The sequence below is a fragment of the Hyaena hyaena genome, unplaced genomic scaffold (assembly GCF_003009895.1).
Source record: "Hyaena hyaena isolate Hyena2069 unplaced genomic scaffold, ASM300989v1 scaffold_1265, whole genome shotgun sequence".
NCBI lineage: Eukaryota > Metazoa > Chordata > Mammalia > Carnivora > Hyaenidae > Hyaena > Hyaena hyaena.
Window position 1 is genome coordinate 76,160 of NW_024081897.1, and position 12,805 is coordinate 88,964.

A 12,805-nucleotide genomic window follows, 5' to 3' on the forward strand; every position below is an offset into this window, starting at 1 on the left:
TAGCAGCAATAAAATACCTGTTTTTATTATACTTTAATTTAAATACTCTCAGTAACTACTAAAGGAAAATAAAAGAATGTATAACTAACAAGCTAATGAATTGAAAAAAAAATAAATAATAGCAAACATTTGACTCAGAGAAGAAGAACAAGAAGATAGAGGAGAAAGAGAAAAATGAGAGCAAGATCAAGAAGAAAAAGATAGGAAAAAGAAATAGAACCGGTGGTGAAAAAAATAGTAAAATAGTAAATTTAAACTCGAATATAACTGAATTCAGGGTGCCTGGGTGGTTCAGTTGGTTAAGAGTCTGACTCTTGGTTTCTGCTCAGGTCAGGATTTTACGGTTCATGGGTTAGAGCCCCATGTCAGGTTCTGTCCTGACAGTATGGAGCCTGCTTGGGATTCTGTCTCTCCCTTGCTCTCTGCCCCTCCCACCACTTTCTCTCTCAAAATAAGTAAGTAAATAAATAAACTTAAAAAAATATAACTTTGATTATATTAAGTTAAGAAACTAAATGTTCTAAATAGAATACAAAGTATGCCAACCTAAATTTTTAAATAAAGCATATATTAACATTATGATAATCAAATTTGGAAAGAAAAAATAAAAACCCTAAGCAAAGAAAACTGGCATATCTATATTGATTTCAGATAAAGTAAATTTTAAGGCAAGAAACTTTAGTAAATATAAAGAAATACATTTCATGATGGTAAAACATTCAATCTATAAGGAAGATAGGATAAGTATAAATTTGTATGTATATTATAATATAGCCTCAATACAAATAATGAGAAAATGACTACTAAAAGAAAAAAATAAGTAAATTATAGTTGGAAGATTCAACACATCTCTCTCAGAAACTGATAAATCAAGCAAATATGAAAGTGATAAAGATATAGAAAGTCTGAGCAACAAAATTAGGAAATTTATCTTAAGGTATTCAGAACGCTGCCCTCAAAACTTGCATTTTTCTCTAACATGCATAGTATATTGACTCCAAAACCTACTGTATGTTTGAACCACAGAACAAGTTGTTTAAAAAATGTCAAAGAATTGCTGTCATACAAAGTATGTTTGCTATTGCCATTTCCCCCCAAAATTACACCTGTGGTCTTGGTCAGTCTACTAAGGTTTGGAAAAAAAATTTAAACCCTAAAAATTTGAAAAAGAAAGTATTATTTAAAGATAATCATATATATATATATATAAACTTCAAAGAGAATCTTCGAACTATTATAATTAATAAGTGAATTTAGCAACACAGCTAGATACAAAGTCATTTGCATTTCTATATACCAGCAACATTTCTTTTTTTTTTTTTTTTTTTTTTTACAAATAGTTTATTGTCAAATTAGTTTCTACATAACACTCAGTGCTCATCCCCAAAGTGCCCTCCTTCATGCCCATCCCCCCCTCCCCCCCACATCCATCAGTCCTCAGTTTTTGTCAGCATTCAAGAGTCTCTCATGGTTTGCCTCTCTCCCTTTCCCCCACCATTTCCGCCCTTCTTCTCCCCCTTGGTCCTCCGTCAAGTTCCTCCTAATCCTCCTATACGTGCAAACATATGGTATTTGTCCTTCTCTGCCTGACTTATTTCGCTCAGCATAACACCCTCAAGGTCCATCCATGTTGCTACACATGGCCAGATTTCATTGTTTCTCATTGCCATGTAGTATTCCATGGTATAGATAAACCACATCTTCTTGATCCATTCATCTGTTGATGGACACTTAGGCTCTTTCCATGTTTTAGCTATTGTGGAGAGTGCTGCTATGAACATTGGGGTACATGTGCTCCTATGCCTCAGCATTTCTGTATCCCTTGGGTAAATTCCTAGCAGTGCTATTGCTGGGTCATAAGGGAGTTCTATTGTTAGTTTCCTGAGGAACCTCCACACTGTTTTCCAGAGGGGCTGTACCAGTTTACATTCCCACCAACAGTGTAGGAGGGTGCCCGTTTCTCCACATCCTCGCCAGCATCTAGAGTTCTCTGATTTGCTCATTTTAGCCACTCTGACTGGCGTGAGGTGGTATCTCAGTGTGGTTTTGATTTGTATTTCCCTGATGAGGAGGGATGCTGAGCATCGTTTCATGTGTCTGTTGGCCATCTGGATGTCCTCTTTGGAGAAGTGTCTGTTCATGTCTTCTGCCCATTTCTTCACTGGGTTGTTTGTTTTTCGGGCGTGTAGTTTGGTGAGTTCCTTATAGATTCTGGATATTAACCCTTTATCTGATATGTCATTTGCAACTATCTTTTCCCATTCCGTTGGTTGCCTATTAATTTTCTGGGTTGTTTCCTTGGCTGTGCAGAAGCTTTTAATCTTGATGAGGTCCCAACAGTTTATTTTTGCTCTTGATTCCCTTGCTTTTGGGGATGTGTCAAGTAAGAAGTTGCTGCGGTGGAGGTCAAGGAGGTTGTTTCCTGCTTTCTCCTCTAGGGTGTTGATAGTTTCCTGTCTCACGTTCAGGTCCTTTATCCATTTTGAGTTGATTTTTGTGCATGGTGTGAGAAAATGATCTAGTTTCATTCTTCTGCATGTTGCTGTCCAGTTCTCCCAACACCATCTGTTAAAAAGGCTGTCTTTTTTCCATTGGATATTCTTTCCTGCTTTGTCAAAGATCAGTTGGCTGTATACTTTTGGGTCCACTTCTGAGTTCTCAATTCTGTTCCATTGGTCTATGTGTCTGTTTTTGTGCCAATACCATACTGTCTTGAGGATGACAGCTTTGTAGTAGAGGCTGAAGTCTGGGATGGTGATACCTCCCGTTTTGGTTTTATTTTTCAGTATTACTTTGGCTATTCGGGGTCTTTTGTGGTTCCATACAAATTTTTGGATAGTTTGTTCTAGTTTTGAGAAGTATGCTGGTGCAATTTTGATTGGAATTGCATTGAATGTGTAGAGTGCTTTAGGTAGTAATGACATCTTAACTATATTTATTCTTCCTATCCATGAGCATGGAATGTTTTTCCATTTCTTTGTGTCTTCTTCAATTTCCTTCATAAGTTTTCTATAGTTTTCATCATACAGATCTCTTGTATCCTTGGTTAGGTTTATTCCGAGGTATTTTATGGTTTTTTGTGCAATTGTGAATGGGATCAGTTTCTTGATTTCTCTTTCTGTTGCTTCATTATTGGTGTATAAAAATGCAACCGATTTCTGTACGTTGATTTTGTACCCTGCAACTTGGCTGAATTCTTGGATCAGTTCTAGTAGGCTTCTGGTGGAGTCTGTCGGGTTTTCTATGTAGAGTATCATGTCATCTGCGAAGAGTGAAAGTTTGACTTCCTCTTTGCCAATTCTGATGCCTTTGATTTCCTTTTGTTGTCTGATGGCTGATGCTAGGACTTCCAGCACTATGTTAAACAACAGTGGTGAGAGTGGACATCCCTGTCGTGTTCCTGATCTCAGGGGGAAAGCTCTCAGTTTTTCCCCGTTGAGGATGATGTTAGCTGAAGGCTTCTCATAGATGGCTTTGATGATGTTTAAGTAGGTTCCTTCTATCCCAACTTTCTCGAGAGTCTTTATTAAGAAGGGATGCTGTATTTTGTCAAATGCTTTTTCTGCATCTATTGACAGGATCATATGGTTTTTATCTTTTCTTTTATTGATATGATGGATCACATTGATTGATTTGCGAATGTTGAACCAGCCCTGTAACCCAGGAATGAATCCCACTTGATCTTGGTGGATGATTCTTTTGATATGCTGCTGGATTCGATTTGCAAGGATCTTGTTGAGAATTTTTGCATCCGTATTCATCAAGGATATTGGCCTATAGTTCTCTTTTTTTGTTGGATCTCTGTCTGGCTTGGGAATCAGAGTGATGCTGGCTTCATAAAATGAGTCCGGGAGTTTTCCTTCGACTTCTATTTTTTGGAATAGCTTGAGAAGAATTGGGATTAATTCTGTTTTAAATGTCTGGTAGAATTCCCCAGGGAAACCATCAGGTCCAGGGCTCTTATTTGTTGGGAGATTTTTGATCACTGATTCGATTTCTTCACTCGTTATGGGTCTGTTCAGGTTTTCTATTTCTTCCCGTGTGAATTTTGGTAGTGAGTGTGTGTTTAGGAATTTGTCCATTTCTTCTAAGTTGTCCAATTTGTTGGCATATAATTTTTCATAGTATTCCCTGATAATTGCTTGTATTTCTGAGGGGTTGGTTGTAATAAGTCCATTTTCATTCATAATTTTGTCTATTTGGGTGCTCTCTCTTTTCTTTTTGATAAGCCTGGCTAGAGGTTTGTCAATTTTGTTTACTTTTTCAAAAAACCAACTCTTGGTTTCATTGATCTGTTCAATTGTTTCTTTGGTCTCTATGTTGTTTATTTCTGCTCTAATTTTTACTATTTCTCTTCTTCTACTGGGTTTAGGGCGTTCTTGTTGCTCTGCCTCTAGCTCCTTTAGGTGAGCTGTTAGATTTTGGACTTGTGCTTTTTCTAATCTCTTGAAATAGGCCTGGAGAGCAATGTACTTTCCTCTTAGGACTGCCTTGGCCGCATCCCATAGATTTTGAATTGTTGTGTTTTCATTTTCATTTGTTTCCATATATTTTTTAATTTCCTCTCTAATTGCCTGATTGGCCCATTCATTCTTTAGAAGGGTGTTCTTTAACCTCCATGTTTTTGGCGGTTTTCCAGACTTCTTCCTGTAATTGATTTCAAGTTTCAAAGCATTGTGATCTGACAGTGTGCATGGTATGACCTCTATTCTTTTATATTTATTGAGGGCTGCTTTATGTCCCAGTATGTGATCTATCTTGGAGAATGCAACATTTCAAAAATGAAGTTAAATAAACATAATGTTTGTAATGCTCATAAAATTAATTGATAAAAAGAAGGAAGAGAGAGGGTCCGAGAGAGAGGGAGACACAGAATCTGAAACAGGCTCCTGGCTCTGAGCTAACTGTCAGCACAGAGCCTGAAGGGAGGCTTGAACCCACGAATCATGAGATCATGACCTAAGCCTAAGTCTGACGCTTAACCGACTGAGCCACCCAGGTGCCCCTAAACTCTCAATTTAAATTATATGTTCTAAAATAGTTTGACATCTTCTGTTTTGTCTCAAAATCTATGTAAACATTTTATTCCATATCATAGTATAGTTGCATTTGATTTGTTATACAATATTATGTAATAACATAAATATTTATTCTATAAATTAATAAATCTGTCATTTAATTAATGCTTAACTTCTTTCCAAAGTAAATTGACACTGTTCTAGATTTCCCCTGAAACCTCAACAACTCAGGAGGTGTATGAAACTCAGTTTGTAGAGCCTAGCCCTGTTATACTCTCATTTTGAAATCCGGTTGGAAAATGTAAAAGCCAAAGAGGGATGGAATTTGGGGAGACATGTCTGATGACAGTTAACTTGAGGAACCCTTTACCTGACTACTTATTCCAGAAAAGGGATGTGCCTGCAGACAACTCCTGGGTACAACGAAGAATACCAAGTGTCAAAGGTGAGGCTGTTGCTGAGGACAAATTGATAGTGTTGTGTCCAATGTGGTTACTGGCTTCATGGTGTTAAAAGACTCTAAGCTTTCACCTTCTTTGGCACTGGTCATTCCATGCATCTTCTTAGTCCTTCTAATGTTGTCACTTTCACTAAGTGCCCTAAACTCATCTACTCTTTCAGCATAGACATTTGCTCCCTGTCTCTGACTCTCCACATTTTCCACAGAATCTTACCTCTATGCTGTTAATGCTGTTATCTTAGTGTGTGCATCGTCAGGATGCTTGACCTGCTGCAAACTTCAATCCCCCTACAAAACCTCCACGGAGATACGTGCATGATGGTCACTGATTATATGATTAGGTCAGTCAAATGAGTGACAAATGGACACCATGGAAAGCAACTGGGTGAACCAAAATACTCCAGAAATTACTAAGGTGAAATGATCTTGTTCTTTTATTTAAGGGATGAAGAAAATGGATATCACTGACTGAGATTATGAGATGTACCACAAATTTAATATAGATGGATGTTATCTGTTCAATCAATACATTTCCTTATTTACCCTCTGCATAAGCTGTATGGAGAAATACAAATACATGATTGTTAAATCCCTGCATATACTGGAATAATTTATAAAATACATGAAAATAAAAGTGCATTTGTGATTAAAAAGTTTATATTTCTTATTTTATATTAGATTTTCTTGAATGATCACTAAAAGTCACTTAGGAAGAGTGGAGTCATTCCCTCCCTGGAGTCATTTTACAGTGGTCTAATTTTTTTGATACAAGAAATGAAAGTTTCCTTTGTAAAAGCAAGCTTCATGTTCTACAACCCACAAGACATGTCAGAGTGTTCTAGAAAGAGTGTCATTTCCCTTTTTAGGCTGTTTTTGGTAGTTAATCAATTTCCTCTATCTTATAAATATGTAATTAGAACATTGGTTAAAGAACATACACTCAGAAGAACAAAATTTTGTATAAAATTTCGTTTTTATGTTCAAATGTGTGCAGAAAGTAAAGGCAGGCCAGAATCCTCAATTCTATAAATTCCTGAGGTTTTAACTTTTGATTTGTATTTACTCATTATCTGGGGGAGGAACTCTAAAATACCAACAACATCAATCCTAAGAAAGAATGACTACATAATCAATAACAATCTCTAACTCATCTCATTTTCTGTGCTAAGTAGAAATAAAGACAAATTTTAGAAAGAAACTAATATATGAATCAACTTTCATATAATTAATGTGAAATCCAAAATCAGAAAGAGTAAATAAACTGTAAGACAATTCTTGAGCTTTCCTAAATAGAGAAACCTATCATTAGAAAATTGTAAGAATTCTTAGAGTCCCAAAAGTTAGTTGTATTTGGTAGCTCCTGAAGGTTCACAGAGAGCAGTGGTGACCAAAAAATTTAGTAACCTTGAGTATTTCTCTATCCTAACTCCCAAATGTCTGTGCCAATAGTTTCAAATTTTAATTACTATACAAATATCTTAAATTTATCTTCTCCTTTGTTGTAGTTACAATCCAGTCCTGGAGATTTAAGACCACTCCCCCCACTTCAGATCTGGGTTTCTACAAAGACCAGGTCTCTACAAAGAACAATGATCACTGCAAAGATCCAAATATGGCCATGACTCTATTTCTCTTTTTTTAGAAACCTCAATTCTTGAATTTAACTAATTAGAAGTGCTATAATTAAAAAAATATTTTACTAAACCAACTCATACTGACTTCTCCTTTTTGGGGAATACATCAACAAAACTGAAGATGTAGATATGTATTCATAGGGAAAAAGCAGGAGAGAGTGGTTATCAGTTTTAAAAACCCACTTTATTGCACTGTACCATAATTCAGCTGTGGAAAAGAAGTTTTCTCATTGTACACTTCACAAAGCAGAAATGAGCTTTGAGACACCCCTTGATATCTAACTCAGTAGTTTTGGACTGGAGCCCAGGGATATTTATTCAAAAAGCTCAAGTGATTTGGATTCCTACAAAGTTTAAGAACAATTAAAGTAGTCAGAATAGCTGGATATAGCAGAATTTTTAAAACATCAGTTTTGAAAGGACATGTCTTTTTCTTAAAAATCTTGTACCTGCTTTGTCCTTTCAGCAGCATCTTAAAAGAAAAGTTATCATTTGTGGCTCAGACTCCATCCATATACCAAGATAGAGGAGAGTTCCCTAGAAACTGCCATATCCTAAGATTCTAGCACTTATGGCAGCCTGATGGGCAATGTAGAGCTGAAACTATCCTTGGGGCACAAGCTGGAGAAATAGTTCACCAAATTTTTCTTCTTTTGGACTATTTTTAAAAATATCACTTTTGATAATAGAGTAACTATTATCATTCAGAAATATACTTAAAGCCATCTGCAGAAATTCAGTCTTAGCCCTTAAATATTGAGATTGATCTTCTCTCTGTCTTAATTCTCTAAGTCCCAGAAACACTGCTCAGTAGAAAACAATTTGTCATCCCAAATATAGTACTACAATTTCCTTATATGATTTTAAATCCAAGGTATATTTATAGCCATCATTTTATGTATGAAAAATATAAGAAAAATAGGTCTTTGTCCAGAGTATTAACCACTTTGATCCTCTGGTTTTAAAGCACTGGATGGACTCTTCATTCTTTATTGTCTGGGAACACTAGGGCTCTCTTTCATGGACAGAAATTTGGTCAGATAAAAGCCTTTGATAATGTGGTCCAAATGTCCAGATGCTACGTCAACATAGTGTGCCTCCATCTGTTAGCCTTGATCACTCACTGCCTCATATCATGGGTTCTCAGCATCTTTTTGGTGAATTCCTTTTTGCTGTTTATTTTTAGAAACACCTTTTTAAAACTCATTTTGCTGTATGGGAAAGTTAATTTGTCTTTAGAGTGATTTTATTGTTGAATTTTTTCTTTCACCGTTTGATGTCTTATTCACCCTTACTCTGGGAACTTGAAATGTGTCAAGAATCTGAAGTCTCAAAATATTCAGACACTATTTATGTAAACAAAGCTTTATAGTTTTATAACATAAGAAAATTGAGTTGTGTTCTATTCTTACAGTTTGTTATTGTTTTTCATTTGTTTTGCCATTGCTTTACTCATGAATATATGAATTAGATTGGTTTTTGCTTCCTAGGATAAATTGGCCTAAAGATAATGAAATAAAATACCTCTGGTCTTCTTCACATTCTTTACCCATTCTCCAGGGTCACCTATCTGAGTGTAGACAGAATCTAGACATTTTCTTGAATGAATGTTTCATTGTGTATCTGTAACATACAATCTGAACACTTTGACCCTTCCATCTTGGTCATATTCATTTTCATTTCTTACCGCATAATTATGCTTCCACAAGACACGTGCTTGATTATAGTCATATAAAATACACACACACACACACACACACACACACACACACAAAGTGTCCTGCCTCTCCATTTACAGTCTATAGCTATATTGGCTCCACTGTCTGAAATGCTTCCTTAACCTGTAAGACTCAGTTCAGGTCAAGTTCTAGAAAGTCTTTCTTAATCCTACCTCCTAACTACATTATTTTATTTATTATTTTGGTGCTCCCATAATACTGTGTCTATTTTCTTTCTTTTTTTTTTTAATTTTTTTTTTAATTTTATTTCTAGGAGAGAGAGAGAGAGAGACACCGTGAGCAGGGGAGGGTCAGAGAGAGAGGGAGTCACAGACTGAAACAGGCTCCAGGCTCTGAGCTGGCAGTCAGCACAGAGCCCGACGCGGGGCTCGAACCCACGAACCGCGAGATCATGACCTAAGCGAAAGTCAGACGCTTAACCGACTAAGCCACCCAGGGGCCCCACTGTGTCTATTTTCTATCATGCATTTAATTTCATTGTCTTCTCATTTTCTATTAATACATCTTCTTGCCCACTTCTTGCCTGAGAACAGATAGGGACTGTTCATTATTTACTTTACAGGCTCCTGGATAGAATCAATGGGTTCTCAAAAATGTTCATTGAATAAATGAATGAATGAATGAATCAATCAATCAATCAACCAAAAATTAGTTAATGTTGTAGCCTATTGTAGGAACCATACTTAAATACAGGTTCCTCCGTTTGCAAATAGGCACATAAACTTGATATCGAAAGTAGATAAAGATTTATTTATTTATTATTGTCCTGTAAAAACTTACTAAGATTATTTTGTTAATTATTTCTGTAGTGTTATCCTTTTTTTTGTTTGTTTGTTTTTAAAAGCTTAATTATAAAATAATGAATAAAACATTCTGTCTGCTTTTTTTCAGCAGTAGCACGGCAGGGCATTAGGGAGCATGTGGTGTGTGGGACACAAATGTTGGGGGACCTGGCCATTGTCCCATCTTTTCACTTACTGGCTGTGAATTTGGTTAGACCTCTAACTCCTCAAAGTCTTAGCTTATGTGTAAAACAGTTACAATAATACTTATCCAAATTACTCGTAATATTTCATTGCAGATCAAATGATATAGCTACATGAGAGTATCAACAAAAAGGACTTTTTTTCTTTCCTAAGTAAATCTCTTCGTTCTATGTGGCCCTGTGTCAGTATGGAGTTATGTTTAAAGAGACAGTCCAACAACCAAATATTTATTAAATCCATTATTCATGTTCCTCAATGAATGCAAATGTGTAATCCACAACTTCTTGAAATTCCCTCTTCTACCACATTTCTTCCTGCACTTGTCTGTTATCTCATATCTGTCCTAAACTTTCTCTCCTCACACTTTATTCTGGGCTCCGCACTTACCCAGCCAGCTCTGGCTCTCCCTTCACTCCTGCTTTCTCCATCAATATCTTTTTTCAAAGTATCAGAAATAAACCCAGCCCATGAATACTCATACATATGTGGTTTATGTTCCTATGTTATATATGTGATGCTTAGAGCTCTAGAGAAGATGTGCATTAATACCCATACAGAGATTATAGCTATCAAGATTCTTTGTGCTTCTACCACCAGAATCCTGATCACACTTAACTGTCGTACTTCAACTCTTAGTCAAAGGACCAAACATAGGCACGCTCTTGCTAATGCATTCATTCTTTCATTCACCTGATGCATTCAGACACCAACTCCATACCAGGCACTATGTTAGCAATGGAAATCCTGCCCTGTGATTTCTAAGACTTCAAAATATAGTGGAAGAGTCTTTAGGCAAGATGGCGGAGAAGTAGGGAGCTCCGTGCATTGCGGAGCTCACCCCCATATCTCACACAGAAAAGATCTGAAGCCATAGGAAACCTTACAGAACTCAAGACATTGGGAGAGAAAGGACGCAGAATCCACTGAGAAAGCCTTCTAAAGTGAGTGCGAACTGGGGAAGATAAAACCAGGCCGGGATCGGAGACTCGAGGGACGGGGGCAATGCCCCTCTCCGGGGAGTAAGAGGGGAAAAAGAGAGAGTCCAAAACTGCTGAAGATATGGTCCCTGTCGCTCAGAAAAAGAAAAACCTCTGCTCCGGGCACGGAAGGACCATGCATGCCAAATCTCTGCGCACCAGGTCCCCTCGCGCCAACTCGTCCCGGAGGGGCTGCGTGCGTGCGCACCGCTCCTTTGTACTCCTGGCTCAGCTGGATCCCTGGAGGAACTGGGCACGTACCTCTGCACTCCTAGCTGGCTAGAACTCTAGAGGGAAGGCGAAGGGCTTAAAACTGGGAAATGTGCCTGCGAGATTGTGTTTCCGGTGACAGACACAGAGGGACCTGGCTTTCCTCTCTCCAGCGGGCCAGACGTGCCCTGCAGGCAAACCCCTGCCCATGCTCACCAACCTGACCTGGAGGAAAGGGAGCAGCAGCTTCTGGCTCTACCCCCAGGGCTAGGCAAGAGGCTTGGAATTGCCCCGAGGGGATCGCCTGAGAAGTCGTGTCTACAGTAATTTGAGTGGGGCACGCGGACTGGGACTAGGAAACTAGGCCTGGCCTGGGTTAAAGAGTGTGACCCACTTTGGCTGTGCCCCCGGCAGGGGGGGTTTACACACCCAAACAAGCGAGGTGCAGCGCTTGGTTCAAGAAGGGACTGGAGCACCGCCACTCTCCTCCCCACAACCGCCATGGCAGAACTCTTGCCAGATGCATTGGGTCACACCACACCCATCCCTGCTACAAGGCTGCCCTCCTCCTTTTTTTCTCTTTTTGTTTTTCTTTTTCTCTTTTTCCCGGAACACTGACCTGATTAACTCCGGTCACTGGCTTGCTTAAACAGTCACATCTAGTCCATTCTGTAGATGTAAATTCTACACCTACCGATGTTTTCATTTCTTTCTCTCAGGAGTAATTAGACTATATAGTTTCTCTGGATAACACCAGCGTCCTTCTCTCACCTATCCAACCATATTCAAACCTTTAGCTCTTTGAAAAAAGCTTCTTATCCCTTCTGCCTGTTCATTCTATTTCCAATTTTGCCTCATCCCCACCCTGTCTTCTCTCTCTTTCTCTATGCTCTTCAACCAGCACTGCATACACCCAACTATTTAATTGCAGCTGGGAAATCGGGTTATATGCTTTAAACCGTTCTATGTACATCAGTTTTCTTCTTTCTTCTTTTTTCCTTTTCTTTCTTTCTTTTTGACCTTTTTATGTATTTTTTATTGTCTATTATTTGCCTTCCCTCCTCCGTTTTTTCTCTTAACTTTTTCGTTTTCCCTCTCCGTTTGCATTTTAGTTGGATTTATCTGTGCGTTTGTGTGCTCCTGCTCACTGTGTGTTTGTCTCTCTGTTTTCTTCTCTAGGGCTACCTCAAGAAACAAGCCAAAGTACACACGGTGGAGAGTCCCAAATATCACTACGAGTAGGAAAATAAAATAACCAAGGTCTCAACAAGAGAGATCAAGAGATACCATTCAAAAAACACTCTCTGAAAGGATAGGCCCTGGACAGTCAAAGAGTCTTCTTGGATACATCAGCGATCACAGGTGCAGAGAGCATAACAGGTCTTTAAAACTAACAAGAGCCAGAAAGCTAACTAAAATGATTAAACGAAAGAACTCTCCTCCAAAGAAATTCCAAAAAGAATTGACAGCTAATGAACTGCTCAAAAAAGATATCAGCAGCATAACTAAACAAGATTTTAGAATAATAATCATAAAATTAATAGCTGGGATTGAAAAAAGCATAGGGGACATCAAAGAAACTATGTCTACAGACAAAATGGAGAATAAAAATAGGCATGATGAATTTAAAAATGCGATGAATGAAATACATAATAAATTAGAGGCCTCCAATGCACGGATTGAAGAGGCAGAAGGAGAATAAGTGATTTAGAAGACACCATTATAGAAAAAGAGGAAACTGAGAAAAAAAGAGACAAACTGATCCAGGAACATGAAAGAAG